Source organism: Pyxicephalus adspersus, chromosome 12 (assembly GCF_032062135.1).
Source record: "Pyxicephalus adspersus chromosome 12, UCB_Pads_2.0, whole genome shotgun sequence".
NCBI lineage: Eukaryota > Metazoa > Chordata > Amphibia > Anura > Pyxicephalidae > Pyxicephalus > Pyxicephalus adspersus.
Window position 1 is genome coordinate 19,950,986 of NC_092869.1, and position 16,487 is coordinate 19,967,472.

At 38.6% G+C, this 16,487-nt stretch overlaps 1 long non-coding RNA gene across 2 annotated transcripts in view; it reads left to right on the top strand.

Annotated features, from left to right (window-relative positions):
• Positions 1 to 16,487, top strand: part of LOC140342069 (uncharacterized) — a 64,988-nt gene that overhangs the window by 40,086 nt on the left and 8,415 nt on the right. For both annotated transcript variants that reach the window (XR_011922986.1, XR_011922985.1), the window contains exon 2: positions 5,337 to 5,402. This is a non-coding gene — a long non-coding RNA (uncharacterized lncRNA). The remainder of the gene's footprint in view (positions 1 to 5,336; positions 5,403 to 16,487) is intronic.

Consider the following 16,487-nt stretch of genomic DNA (forward strand, 5'->3'; position numbering starts at 1 on the left):
TTTATTTTCTTTACCGAGTCCTTAGATTTTCATGGCTTAACTCCACAAAACTGACCCCTCTTCCTGGACATTTAAAAGAGACCATTAGACTGGTGAATGTTCTCTCTATCACTCAAAGAGTTCTCTGTTCCTATCCAAAGCTCTTTGATTCGCTGCACACCATATTGGCTCCTTGTGCTGCTTCTGCCTCCACACAGTAGACTGTACAATAGACATAAAGAGATGGATACTAGGTCAAAAGGCACCTAAACCAATTGAATTTAAAATGAAAGATGTAATGATTTAATTGGATTGTGCAGTTTATATCTGCCTGAGTGTTAGCTTAAATATATTATGTTTTATGCAATCACAGTCCGAATGCTATTTAAATGTATGATTGTGCAGAAAAGGGAGCAGGAGAATTTTTATTTTTTTTTTTTTACCTGGAGGTAACCACAACAAGCAGAAAGTTATTGAGGTGGCATCTGTTCCCTGATGATGCCTTCTGGAAGGAATGGCTCATGAATACAGAATCCCCTCCTGCTGAATGATGATGAGGTTATACAAAAACCCTCATGTTTGCTTTGTAAAAACAAATTTCACCTGTATGCAGAGCACAGTTGAAGGCTAAAAAAAAAAAAAAACACTCTGTAAAAACTTGTAGCTCAGGGCAATTTGTGTAACATTTTGATTATTGTCAGCCAGTTTGTCAACAGGTTTAGTATGTGATAACTTGATTTACAATAGAGAGGGAATGATTCTGGGGCTGGTGCAGAAGTATAGGTGTGTTCTACAATCATTAGACAGGGAATAAGTCTGATCTACTTTATGTTGTATCCTACATACATGGAAGAATATTAGCTAATAATGACAGTTTTTGAATCCTTTTTATTTTCAATGTTTTGTCTAGCTAAGCAAAGATTTATTAGTACATTGCTTAATCGAAAGTGGACAAAACCAGGGGCAAAACCAGTTATACTCACTAGACATTTGGACATCATATTTTACTAGGTTCTTCACAGGTTCTGCACCTTTTGTCATGTGATTGTTAAGAATAAATGCAAGAGATCCCTCAATGAATGAGCCAAGGGTCTGCTTTATTTGCAGAACTATGCATATATTATTTTTTAGTTTCAACTAGAGACTGCAAAGCTAGAGAAAAAAGAGATTATTTATATACATATAAGGAAGTTGTTTTACCTGCCAATGGATTTGTATTTCTGTCAATCCATTTCTAAAGTTTTTCATTGCTCGCCCAGCACAGGATTGTTCTGCAGAGTACAAGGCCTGTTTTATTCTGATGCAGGTAACTCTTACAATTCTTTTCCTTTACTCAGTCTGTGACTTGACCGTAAAAGGAGAAGCAGTAAACTGATAAGGTTATATCTTTATAACTCTCCTCCTATCAGCATGTTTCTTGTTGGCACATGAGCAATGCAGCACAACTGACCGGCAATTTGTACTGCTTCTTTCTTTCCCAGTATGCACTCTTCTATGTGAGGGATTGAGTGGGGCTGATACAATGTCAAATTTAGTTGCTTGAAATGCAAAGTCAAATTTAAAGACTTAATAATGAATACAGAGCTGCAATTAAGTGTTTTATCTCAGCTTGGAGTACAGCTTTCATAATTGAGTGAGACAATTCAAAATGCTCTGCATCCCCTAAAGTTATCATTTTGAATTTACCAAATGCTATTAGAAAACAGATGCTATTTGAAAACAAAACAATAATTTGCAACTTCTAAATACTGGGGTTTGGTCCTGCCTTGTGTAATTCTAATTATGCCCAAAACACTGTCCCATAAATGCCATATTGGTAAATACATCTATTCTCATTGATGTTGCAGGTGTGATTCCTATTGTAGTTCATTGAGAAGGACTTGATGATGTCTGAATTTTTTTCTCTACTTCTATGTAGTTCTCAATATTATAAAGAATAGATTTGTTTCCAGCCTATATTTATCAATATACTGTATAAATTAAAGTCTGTGTATGTAGTTATGATCTAAATAAGGTCTTGAAAGAACATCTGGAACACATGAGACACTTCAATAGGAATATGGTCAATAATAGTGTGGCCATCCGAAGGGGGTGGAAAGGAATGTAACAAAGAAAGGGTAATAGTAGTGATTTGTTAAATATGCTAATGGTTTTCCACCATAATTCCCCATATTCAAAAATTAGTTGGTGTTAGAAGAAAAGTGTTTTATTTATTTATTTTCAATGATCAAACCTTCTATTTTTCATTATGTTCCAGATTTGGTCATCTCACCATCCATGCTCTTGCTGCTCCCAGATTGGTTACTGTTTTTTATATACACTACTGAGCAGACTGATATGTCAGAAAGTAAAAAATAACCAAAATGGGTTTCAAAATTTTCATGGTGAAAGTCTGGGATACCATTGCATAGTTATTTCTCAAGTAGAAGGTCTGAGAGCATTGAGAAGTGTTGGTAATGCTTAATATCTATAATCCTGGGGTACTGAGCATTTATAAATGTGTTTAACCAAAGACTTTTGATTTTGGTCCAAGGCTGGAGATACACTTTCTTCATTGAAGCTCGGTAATGCAGCCAACCTGGAATTAATCTGTCCAGGATTAAAAACATTTGCTAACAATAGAGAGCTTTATAAATCAGGCCCAAAGAAAGCTCCTGCACAGCCGGATTGAATTTCTTTCAGAGGCACAAGCACAAGGGGACACAAGCACAATGTATAACAGCAGTTGAAACTAGGGTTACAGTCGTAGAAGATAAGCAGACACCATACTACTGAACTGTTAATAATAAACATTGATTTCAAAGTAATACTTTTTAATGCATCGCCAGTGTTAAATTATTATGGCCTATTGACAGGCATTTGGTCACTGAAAATGTCTGACATTCTAGGTCTCTCTGAGTTCTTTAAAGTTGAGCAGCACACAGAATAGATCCACCCAATCCAGAACACAAATCTTTTAGGCTGGCAATTGTTCTTTATCTTGAATACACAGACTAAAAGCTACACTCAGGGCTTATAGAGCTGTGAAAACCTTTTAACTAGATAATCACCAGCATTTAATCTTTGGAGGTTACGCATAAAGCATACAGAAAGCATTTATTAATATCTGTGGCTTCCTTTACCTAAAGTTCCCTTTGGTCTATCCGGCTACCCTACGCTTCCAAACAGAAGATGACATCAACCGTTTTTTTCAATGATTCAAAAAAGGCAACAACCATTTTAGTATGACTCCTATCTTACCGTGGTCATCTTTGTCCAATGGACAGAAGTTACATGAAGAATTCAGGTTACTTGCTCAGTAACATAAAGGTACTTTTAGCTGCCAACCTATTACATCATATATTAAAATTGCTATTTCTATACATTTGCCTCTCAGAAGTTCCTTCAAAGATGAAATCTCTCCTGGGTCCGCTGGTGACAAAATTTTGGATATATGTTTTTTTCATTAAAGAATTCTAATTCCAAAGCCTGGGTGATTTTCCTGCAGGGACTTGGTAAATATATTATTGTGAGAATATATTGTGATACATAGGGTAATAGCAAATTAACAGTGAAGACAAATGAAAAACAAACTGCTTACCGGAGCCTGTCTTAGATTTAAATACAGATGAACTGGCATTTCAGACCTTACATTGATACCTTTGTGTGCAAATTGTGGGGAACAGATTGCTCATATAGTCCTCTGCCAATGGTACTGCAAAGCATAACGTCTTTCTGGATTGGGTTAATTAACTACCTCACCCAAATTGCACTACCTATAGACTCTCAAACTTCTACTGTTTCTCAACAGCAGTCTTTGCTTTCCCATACGCAATGGAAACCTACTTGCTTACTGGTGACAAGACATATTTTGTAATATTGTGCCACCTACACAATCTAACTCACCTAATGTATCTTGAAAAATTGGAAACAAAATCTCCCAGCACCGGACAACCAGACCAAACAATTCTTCACTATATGGTTTAACTTTATTCTCAATTCTTTTTATTACAAAAAAGAATGACCTTGCTTTCTCTGTTAAAGTAATAAAGAAAGCTTTTCTGGAGGCTGTGCTGGTTGACTTTTCCGTTTTGATGCTACTTTCACCTTTTAGAGCTTTGATTTAAATTCTAACTGTGTAAAGAAAGCAGAGTGGACCTTTAGTACTTTTGCACCTTTTGGAACATAGTTTACAATAGGTCTCCATAATATTTTCAGCTAATTGCTCAGCACTGACCCCCCCCCCCCATCATCCCTACCCATCACCTGTTCATTTTTCTACAGTGTAGATTTACATTGTGCATATTGGAACTAGTTTTCTTTGTCTGTTGCTCACAACAAATGTTTTAGCCTCCTGCAATATTACCTAATTCTCAAAACTATTGACCTGTAAAGTTGATTCACATATTTTCTAATTAAATACATTCAAAAAAATGTGTAAATTTTGGCTGAATCTTGGATGAAATGTTTACACTTCAAACCCTTAGTGTCATTAGACATGTAAAACCCAAAGTCCCTGAATGAAACAATTGGTGTGAAACAGAATTGTGGCTTGAGCTTAGAAAACAGCCCTTAATATTTCAAGCAATACATTTTAGAAATGCAATAATTCAGATTTTAGAACAAAAAGGCTGATTCAACCATGGAACATCATGTGCAGTGCTAACACTATATGGTACCAGTTTAGGTCAAAGTAAAGCCATGACAAACTATTTGTAAAAACATTCACTTAGAACTAACATGACTAGAATTTTACCTTTCTTAAGCTTTTCAAGCATATATACTTATTGAACAATAACAAAAGCAACCATTTTTGATTGAGAGAAATGTATTTAACAAATTAACAAAATGTTTAACCCTGCAAGAAGTGATTATTAAAAAAATCAAGCTAATGTACTGGGTAACACAAGGCATCAATCAACAGCGGTAAAATATGGCATTGTACAAATAAATAGAGTTGGCAGGATGAACACAAGAATTGTAAAAAACAAGAAATATGTGTCCGGGATATGGACCAACTTAGGGAAAAGATGAACATTTGATATAGGTGGTTAAAATTTCAACAAAACACCCAGCAGAGACCTAAATTATTAGTTCTTTGACAGGGGTACTGTCAGAGAGAGGAACCATCAAGGAAGCAACCCTAGTTGTTGCAGAGATCCAGTCATTGATTGTCCTAGGTATTGAAAATTGTGTTGTGATCCTCATCAGATACAAGAAGTTGTGCTGGATAAAGAGTTGCATATTTAAAGGTAAGGACACACTGGTGTTATACTTCAGTAATGTTATTTTGAAAAACAGCTAAGAGAATGGGGGCTTATTGTCTCTAGTACAACAAACTGGGAGAACTGACAGCACTGTTTGCCATTTTATTGCAGCAGATACAGCATTGCGGGTTTACTACAGGAATTGAAAATCTTACTGCATTTCTGGCTGTTTAAAAGGTATGTTAATGATGTCTTCTGTATTTGCATAATTCTAAAAGAAATAATACCTTTTATTCTGACCTGTAGTGCAAGGGGATCTCTCACTGAGAGGAGGAATCTCACACCTCCATTCATAAATGCAGCCGCCATTCTCCTCCTCTCAGAGTGAGTCATGTGGCTTCCATTTATGAATGAATGAATCAGAGGATTTTTCCCACGCTGCATGTATTCATGAGCAGCCAGCAAGACTCACACTGTGTTCCTGGATAGAGAAACTCTATCCAGGAACACATACTACAAGGCTGCAACAGCAGTAGCTGACAGCTCCGCTCCTCAGATTGGTCTTGCAGGTCCCAAAAATTCAGTCTCGCCAGCTGAATTTACAAAGGCCGTTCTCGCCTACGTTTGGTAAGCCAGAACAGGCCAATTTGCCACGAGACAGAATTTAATAAATTAGCTCGCTCATGCCTACTTAAATGAGATTTCACCTTTAGTTGTTTTGATTACAAAGCAATGTTATTGTTTGTAAATAGTGAATAAATACAAAAAGCAAAAATTAGAGTAGTTTGGGGTCCTAATCTCTAACTCATCATTTTTACACACCTTTATCCATTTACAAACCTTAAATCTAGCTGTCCCCTTCGCCAGTCCCCCTAGGTTCTTTAGACTGAAAGGTCTTGTTTTATTTTGATTTAACTGTCTTCTGTACTTTTGTGTATAGTGCATTGTTTTCCCTAATAATATACTGAGAGCCCAGGACATCATTGGATCAAGTGGACCAAATAACGCTGGGTACCAAACACCCCAACAAAGGACTGAAAGGTAAAGCTGAGCATCTGAGAGGAACAGTGCTGGAGAGAAGTATTGCAGCTCAGACTTGAACTTAAATCTGGATTGGGTTTTAAAATTCCTATTTCCAGCTTGTCTAATGTCCACATTACAAGAAGACTGCATAGTTTGAAGTTATAATGAATATATTATCTAGACAACTCAGATATATAGGAAAAATAGCAAATAACAGAAAAACGTAAAACAATCCATATAAGCTGTAGAGAACCTTCAATATATTTACAGACTAAATGGATTCTGAGAAAAAGATTAGATATATATGTAAAGAAGAGGATGCAAATAGCACTTAGTACTGAGCAATTTCTGAAAAAACCAACAGATTGTTACTGAGAGAAGTATGTTTAGCACTGTTAAATTCCTTGTAAAACCACATTAAAGCCATGCTGTACTGTTCTGACACTCCAAAAAAACATACAAAGCAGAGCTTTGAGTGTCAAATTTTGCCCCTTGAAATCATTTTTTTTTTAGACACTTCTCTATGTTTGCTGCATTTTAACCTCCCTAGCAGTTTAATTCTGCGCAAATTTCCTTGCTAAAAGCAGTACAATTTTTTGCTTGGAAATTTTTCATTGTAGGCTATAATTCTTAGGCATAACTCACCGATAGGGACCAGCAGGACAAAGGGGGACGACAAGGGAGCAAGGTAAGTGGGTTTTTTTTTAGTTTAACGCTACCCCGAGTGTGACTCGGGAATACCTTTTTGCAGGTAAAATTCCCCCCTTAGTCACACTTGGGAATACCGCTAGGGGGGTTAAGACAATTTACACAGTTCTTCCAATGTACAAAATGTATGCTGCATTTCAGTGCTGCCCATATTCTCCAGACACTTCGTAGCCACTTCCCAGTATAGGGTGACAAAATTCATGTACATGCATGTAGACAGAGATGGCCTGATTTATTAAAGCTCTCCAAGGCTGGAGAGGATACACTTTTATCAGTGAAGCTAGCAAAAAAATTGCCAGCAAATAGCAAATGACTTTAGAGAAATCCATTCCAGGTTTGCTGGATCACCCAGCTTCACTAATGAAAGTGTATTCACTCCAGCCTTGGAGAGCTTTAATAAATCAGGCCGTCTCTGTCTACATGCATGTACATGAATTTTGTCACCCTATACTAGGAATTGACTGTACAAGGACCTTCATTTTAGGATCAGTGTGCATTTTTTAAAATAATTGCTAAAGTTTTGAAAACGTGGAAAATTGATTTGAAAGGTCATTACCAAGGTAAAGGATTGTGTTTGCATATTGCCGTTTTTTTTACAGTTATCAAACATTTATAGGAACACATAATTAGCACAACAGTCAGTAATTGTATCTGTGTTGCAATTTCTGATGCATCAATAAACAATATAATGTGTTTTCATGCCGTTCACAGCATTTTGATCCTATTTTTTTTGCTTTGTGCTTTATTTTATTTGCTTGATGGCACTAGCAAGGACCAAAGAGCCAGAAAAGCACATGCAATAAATCTTAACACAAATAGGTTTTCACAAAGCATTCACTTTTGCTTCTATTTAACAGGACGCACAAATAACTAATTTTGTTTTTTACACTTCTTCAAAACATGTATGTCCCCCCCCCCCCCCCCACACACACTCATACCAGCCAACAGTGTAAGCTGGACTTAAGGAAGATCACACTAAGGACACAGGGAAGTATAGAGAATTTTCTATAGCTTATCTAAGATTGTCTAAGTCTGCGTATTTCAGGCAAATAATTTATAACTACAGCCCCTTGATTTGATAGTGCAAGCTTTCTAAAAGGGGGGTTAACTATGTATTTTTTGTAGTACAAAAGAAAATTATATGAAGTTTTTGTTACCAGTTCAAGGGTCAAGCAACAAATTGTCAGTCTGCAATAAGATATCATTTAACCCCCCTAGCGTTCTAATTCTGTCAGTTTTTTGATTCAAAAAGTGATCCAATTTGTTTTGTTTTTTTGCATAGAAATTTTTATTTATATTGTGGGCCTGTAATTCTTAGGATTAACTCAAAAAGCTCAGGAGATGTGTAGACATTGTCAGTTGTGACACAATAGCACTGATCTAGCAATGGCTCAATGAGGGATAGCACTGAAGATGTTGCCAATCCATAATGTCTGTATCTGGGGTTGAACTGTGTCCCTTTTCCAGTGTACAGTACTGTATTCCAGATGTGGCCAGATGAGGATTCGCACAGCATATACATTTTCACGACAAATCGTGCCCTCTTTGACGCAGTGTACTGCACCCAGCTGAGCCTCCCCTTGTAAGCCATTAGACTTTCGTCAATGCTGACATCTCTTTCTGGCACATAGGTTTGCTGGAAATTTTGTAGAATGAGATACTTTTGAGATACATCCCAAATTTTCTTACTCATCAAATTCTTCATTGTTTGAGAAGTGCAGGTACTTCATTATGAGGGAAAAGCAGTATTCTGGCATGACCAAAGAATGGAGTGACAATCATTTTATTCTTGGACCAGTACCACTTCTGCACGGGTTTGCCCACAACTCCCTGCAGGATCACCAAGCCAAAAAACAGCCAAATGTCATCCTTGGTCACAGGTTCCCACTTTCTGCTTCTTGCAAACCTCAGGTGTGGAGCACCTTGTTATTGTCCAGCGTATAAAACAAAATAAAAAAAGTATTTAAAGATATGTTCTTTTATAGTGTGGTGAAGGTTGCAAGTAATATGTTAGCAAACACAGAGCAACATACATGTTTGCATAAAAAATTAGCAAAAAAAAATCCAAAAAGTTAGCAAACAGAGCAACACACATGTTGGCATAAAAAAAATTAAAAATTTTGCAAACACAGAGCAGCATACATGTTTGCAGAAAAAAAAATTAGCAATCAATTTAAAAACTTAACAAACACAGAGCAGCTTACCTGTTTGTCTCCGCAACAATTTTTTCGATAACTTCATTGGTCAAAAACAACTTCAGGTATGCCAGAGGGTCGTCGCATTCAGCCTCAATTTTCATCACAGGTGCGCCGGTGAATGGAAATCTTGGCGGTGCTGCCTGGTCCGCATCAAGGTCAATGGAGCACCATGAACGCACAGCACTGACCTCGGAATTGTCGCTCAGTTCACTTTCGCTGTCTGATGACAAATTTCCTGGTGAATCACTATCGCTTGATTCCACAAGGGACTCCAAATCCCTATCGCTGTTTTCAAATTCCTCCTGGTGCAAAACAGCGCTTGCACCGGTGAGATGCCTTTCAGATGACAAGTGTTCTCCAGCAATCAGTCAGGAACAATCAAGGTCAAAGACAAAGTGATGAAATGATACATTCAAAGTGATTTATAAATCATCAAATGGTCAGATCAAGGTCAGGGCTAATAGTGGGCAAAATGTAAATCAGATTACTGGGCAATGATGCTTGGTGCACTAAAATGTGTATTTGTTATGCAAGCGGGTGTGGACCCACTGTGCCACTGACTGGGTATACTCCGGAGGGGCGTAACTAAGCCGCTACCAGGTCTTCACTAGAGCCTCTGATGGTGAGGATAGGTTTGGGCTGCGGGGTAGCTGCCAGGTGCCACTCCGGAGCAATCCCCAGGCCAGTGGCAGCTGACCACAGGAGTCAGGAAACCCGGTGCAAGCACCGAGGGGGTTGCGTGGCCAAGAAGTCCAGAAACAAGGATCCAAGGTCAGGATCAGGCGGCAATCAGGCAAAGTCCAAAAACGTAATCCAAGGTCAGGGTCAGGCAGCAAACAGGCTAAATCCGAAAACATAAGCAGGGTCCGGTGCACAGCAAAGCAATCAGAGTAAACACCTTTGCACTAGGAGTTACACAGAGTAAAACCTTGAGATTGCTCAGGCAACTTTCTGTAGTAGGAGGTGCCTTTAAATACTTGTAGAAAACCAGCCATAGGCTGTAGAAAATAGAGGGCGTGTGTGTGTTACCTCATAGATTAGGAGAGACACACCTACGCCAGCTCAAATACCAGAGCAAGTCTCCAGCAGGGAGGAAACCCAGGCATGGAACACAGGTAGTGTGGTTACCTGAAAGATAGGACCCGGCGCCCGTGCCTGCAATTAGGAGCAGCGGCGCAGGCACGACCTGCAGTGCTAACAGTATTTATACTTTTATTATATGTTTTGTAGTGTTTTTTACTGTAAAAAAAAACATTTAATAGCAGATTACATAGTAATCTGCTTTTAAATTTCCCACCCCCACAATCCATCAGTCCACCGCATCACCCGAAAGATGTCACATCTTGCCGGGTGATGCGATGAGGATGTCCCCGCCCTGCTCACTTCCCTAGATCCACCAGCGATGCTGCTTGCATCATCCCGAGGGTGCGAGCGTCACATCCCCTGGGTGATGCGAACAGCTATAGTAAACTCCGGGGGTAATGCCAGCAGGAAATCACCGCTGGCATCACCCCCAGAATTTACTATTGCTGATCGCATCACCAGTTAGATCTAGATCTAACCAATAGCAGCATGCCCGGGACCCGGGTGGCATTTAAAAGCAGATTTCTTGGTAATCTGCTTTTAAATTTCCTGCTCGGCCACACCCCCCAACGGACAGTCGCCCAGGCACCACAGCGGGATCGTACGAACGGCGCTGGAGTGCGGGGCACAGGTAGGAGGGGCTTCTAAAGTTACTGAGAGTGTGACTCGGGGTTACCGCTTTTTGCAAGTGTTTTTCAACCCGAGTCACACTCGGAATTACCGCTAGGGTTTTTTTTTTTTTTTTTTGCATGTTCTTTTTTTATACTTCACTAAAAAGGAAGGTGTGGGTCCTTGGACCTACCTCGAGGTCTAGGTGGAGGATGACTGGTCATTAGGTTACTTCCCTGTCTTGGAGTCTTTTTATTAGGTAGTCTGTAACCCCCACATACTTTTTAGTTTTGCTTCAACTAGCCATAGACCTAACTTTTGTCCACTTAGCCAAAACCAGACAGACCCCCAGGAAAGGGGTCTGTCTGATTTTGGCTAAGTGGACAAAAGTTATTTGCCCTTGTCAAGAAGCTTGCAACCTATGGGTAAGGAATAGGCCTTTTATTTCAGCAAAAAATAACAGGTGTGTTTCTTAGGTGCTTTTTATTGCATATTGGTGCAAAGGTTTTTTTAACACTCAAAAAAAAAACAATTTTTACTTTTAATGTTGGACTTTTTTTTTTACAGCATTTGGTTTACATTGCTTAGCATTACATCTTTTTTTTTTTTAAAACAGTACTTTTTGCTTTTAAAGATTGATACAACTTTGCATAGAGAGTATCATCTGATCTACCCACAGATTTGTAATATGAGAACAGTAAAGAACTGCAAATGAGGACATGCGTATGTAAATGGTAAACATGAAAAAGCAGCCTTGACCTGCCGAAGCAGGGAAGTATGCGGAGTGCCGAAGTTGGTTGGATGTAAGAGTGGTTAGGATAGGTTAAAAGGAGAATGTCAATGATTGGTTAAAAAGGTTGGTTGAAAAAGGGAGTGGAGAGGCTAAGAGATAAAAAAAGGGGGGTAAGGAGGAGGTGTGGGTGCTGGAGAGAAGAGTGCATGAAATTTCCTCCTGCCCGCCCGGTGTAGGGGACATAGTTTGAAGGGATGGGGGGGAAGTGATTGTGGTCCTGGGAGGGCATCTGCTAGTGGCCATAGTAGCACTTGGGAGAAACACCTTAGGTATGGGTTTCTAAAAGTGTGGTGGTTGTTTTGGTTTACCTTTAAGGTAGTGATTGCTAAGGGGCTGCAAGTTGTGATCTCATCCCTGAGGCATTGTGGTATTTGTGGCTGGGGACATGGGATAAGTGTGGGGCAGACCCTTTACCCATATGGTGTGGTAAGCAGTGCCTTAGAGCTTGCAAACTGGAAGATATGGTTATGTTGGCAGAATGATGAAAATGGAGTTAAAGTTTTAGGTAACTCTAATGTTAATTATTTATGTACAATTATACAGATACAAAAGAAATTGTTTCCAGTTGAATTGTGCCAATAAAGCGGTCCTTACTGCCAATTTTTCCATGAAAAGTGGTTTGGGGTCATGTATGGTTGGGTAGGGGATGTTGAAGGTTGAATGAGATGTGGGAAAAAATGCTGGGTGGTAGGTGAGAAGGGTGGTCTTGCTCACATACAGTATATAATGAGTATACATAAATAATTACAAACATCAACACACACTGATTATTTTGCTGACATTAGGCTCCTTAATAAAATAGTAGATAATAAATTAGCACCAAAAGATCAAGGATCCTTCTCTAAAAATAAAAACAGATCATAAAACTCAATCATTGCTTTTCTTTTTTTTTTTTTTCCATTAGTCACAGATTGCCAATTAGAAATTAAAAGGCTGCAGAAACACTTGTGATATTCAGCGAATCATGCCCAAGAAACGGGCATCTTCAGTCTATCGCACAAGGACTGGTCTGAGCCACTGCCATTTCTTTAATTGATGGCACTATACCACCTGAAATATGCCAGGCTCATTCTTAATCTGCATACAAATCAGAACATCATGTCTGTCCGTGTGTTCTAGTCATCAATATTCTGTTTAAGATGTGTACGTTCAATTTATAATGCCTGTTTAAATTCCCCCTCTCCCAATAAATGGTGTCAAGCTCAGTAGTAATGTATTTATTTCATTGTTAATCTTCTCCATTTATCTCAGCGGTGGCTGGTGACTTTCTGTCTCCCCCCCTTTCCCAACCAAGCCTATAGGCATTAATGTTCAGAAATCGTATTTCCTTCTTTGTGTCTGTGAATCTTTATGCTGCTCCTCTCTCTTTTCACATTCAGCAATGCAAGGGTTTAGAGAAAAGTTCTTCAGGGTATATTGGGTTAACCAGTTAACTGCTTGTGTAGACAAGACATAAATCAGGCTGTTGGAATAAGATGGGCTCTGCAGTTTAGAGAGCTCTGCTATGGGTAAGTCCATTAAATGATACAAACAGTGTCAGTAAGGTTTGCCAACCTCTTATCTCCCAGTGGATTATGGGATTCATCAGAGAGATAACTAAGTAGCTGGCGGCTGGCTGGTCTCCCTTGATAGCAAATCAGACCCAAAATGCAAGCTGACCGAAAAGGCACTTTAGAACATCTATACTCAACTTATTTTTATGAGTTTATTCATTTTCTCCATGATACATTTATATTTGATTTTTAAGCCTGCAAGGATAATCATTGACCAGCCTACTGAAAAATACAATTTTAAGAGCAAGGAATATTAAAATAAATGTAAGGGTTTGTATGATGGACATAAAGGAGCTCATCCCGAATCTTAGCACTCATGTCTTTGTAAAAGCTACGTAATCAGCTGTATCAAGAACAGATATTTACTTAATGTACCCCTTGTCCTGAATACCTGGCTATGCTTAATATTTTGTAGTACTACATAACATAGTAGCCATGTAGAATACACCAAATCTTCACATGAAAAAGAAACCGTTTCTTTATTCTGCACCAGTACAGGTACAGTTGATGATGAGGAAACAAAGGAAAACTGTATTAACAGTCCAGTTCTAGATCCAGCATTATCCAGCATAAAACTTAGAGGAACTAAACTCAAAACTGCCTGAAACAAAAAAAAATTCACTTACCTTCAATCCCTCAACACAGTCGATCGGTTCGGCGGTGTCTTTTATCAGGTCCTGTGTCATCCCAGTATCCAATTTCGTGCCTGCGTCCTGGGTGCCGCCATCTTCACCTCTTCTTTCTATGTCACCAGACCCAGTTGCGAGATCGGGTAATGTAGGCTGGGAAAAAAACTTGCCGATTTCACTGTGCATGCCTGAGATCGGCAAATTTTTCTCCTTTCATGAAAAGGCTCATTCTGTGCATGCCCGAGATGCTTGAGCATGCACAGAAGGAGCACCCAAGAGCCTCCCAGGATGCGTGACATAGGTATCCCTGGAGGCTTTGCACTCCCATTTATCCATTCAATTAGGGGGCAGTGCTGCACCCTTTTTTTTTTTTAAAGGGTGTTGCACTTAAAAAAAACTAAACAAACAGAATGTTTATCTTACATAAAAGGGTTATCTACCCTTTTATGTTAAGTGAAATTTCTGAGTTTAGGTACGCTTTAAATCAAGTTTTGAGCCCTAGCTCCAATAATGGAATAGATCAGTAGGTGAACCAAGCTTGAGTGTAAGTGGGTTGGTAAGTGGACTTTATTTTATTCTTGTATTGAATGGGCTTCTCTTTGGGGAGACCTCAAGACACTATATTAAGTAGTTGCATAAATATATATATATATATATATATATATATATATAAAACATGTTTTTTATCCCATTAAATATTTTTTATGAATTTGCATTTTGCCATGGAACTTGCAAGAAAATGTGACTTCTCTAGGAAGAGTCAATTCCCTAGCACAGCTATCTCTTCTTTGCTAATAACTGCTGATAACTATTTCCTTTTCTGAGAGCATCTAATACCTGTTTTGTGCTGACCAAACTCCAGAAACCCCAAAACCTGCTTGCTGGCTCTCTTTTCTTTTCAAGCCTGTATAAGGGTCTGCTTCTGCTTCAGACTAGTTATTCATTTATTTTTATTTGATTACCTAATTGTCTAAATGTGAGATATAGAGCGATAGCTTTCCAATTATTTCATTAAGGTTTGACACCAAGTTTAGCAAAGAAGAACCTTTAACACATTCCTACCCAGAAACACGCACAAGTGTCAAATTATGCTTTCTTGTCTCTATGAAATCAACCTCAAGAAGCAGAAAAGTTTAGAAATAAGTTTTTTTGCTGGTGGGGTGTTTATCCAATTTTTGATTTTAGGAGAAGAGTTAAAACATATCTGTCTATACTATAATTTCCCCTAACTTCTCTAGAACATAAATTATTTAAACTACCGGTTTGTCCACATGTCTCCACAAGAAGCCCCAATCTCCCAATGCCAATAGACATTCTCACTGGCTGTTCGGGTAATGTGGAACGGTGTCCGCTTTTGGAAATTCCAGGATTTGCTGATATATGCATATTCACAGCTCCCAGGGCATTAGCAGAAACATCTGGTAGTGATTACAGGTAACACTAGTTGCCTATATTTTAGTTCTGGGGTCAATTTTGAGCACTTATTCTACTGAGGGGTGGGAGTACTTTTAATGCTAACTCGAGCACTCCATTCAGGTGTAACAGATTTCATGTTATCAGCAGATTACTTTGGCTGACTGCAAACAGTAGCAGGTGTTTTAATTAGTACATCACCCTTTTGTGCGACCTGCATGTGATACAGTAAGTCACAGAAATAAAGTTTGTTTTCCTTTTATGGTGGGGTTGATTACACATTTGTTTTAGGCATCATTCATAGGGTCATTTGTCAAAAATAAAAAGGTGAATAAAGAAATGTTCTGTTAATTATTGTTGCACACTAACATTCCTCTCATTATTGTGACTGATTTCCCAGTAGACCATTTAATAATTGCATGTATGTTTAATTTGTCTGTTAACTTGATTTTTATTTCATGTTAATTGTTTTCATTCTGCAATTTAATTATGTTTATGTGGATTTCATGCTGTTCATCACATTTTCATTCCGATTGGTTAATGATAAAGATCTTTACTCTAAAAGACTGCTCTATCACTATCATGAATGTAACCAGATTTACAAAAAAAATGACACACTCCGCCAGCGATTCGCATCGAATTGTCTTTTTCTTAACATGACAACAAAATTTTGCCTATTCAATTATTTGACAAAAGACATCAATAGATGCAATAGTATAACATGGAAAAAGAAGGCACAATTTTTGCACTATTAACTGGTATTGGCCTTTTTAGGGAAATTCCTAATTTTGCATCATCAAAGCAACCATGACCCTAAACATTTCCATCATCGTGCTTTGAAGTTGGTATTGCATTCTTCTGACATTTCATTTTAGGGTTGTGCCAAATATGTTTACTGTTTCTATGAACAAACAACAATTTATCAGTCCTCAAAACTATGGGCCTGGTTTATTAAAGCTCTCCAAGGCTTGAGAATATACATTTTCATCAGTGAAGCTGGGTGATCCAGCAAACCTGGAATGGATCTGGTCCAGGATTTGGAGAAATCCATTCCAGGTTTGCTGAATCATCTAACTTCACTTTTGAAAATGTATCCTCACCAGCCTGGGAGAGCCTTATTAAATCAGGCCCAGTGTTTGGGCTGCTTTGCAGAAACACGAGTAGAGCAATAAGTCCGTGGCCCTGAAGCAAGCACGGACTGGGAAGATATATTTCCTACACAGCTCACTAGGTAACTTTGGTGGCAGCAGGGGAAGATGCAGCTGCAGGAAGGCATGCATACCTAGCTCTGTCCAGAGCACATCGCTAGTGCA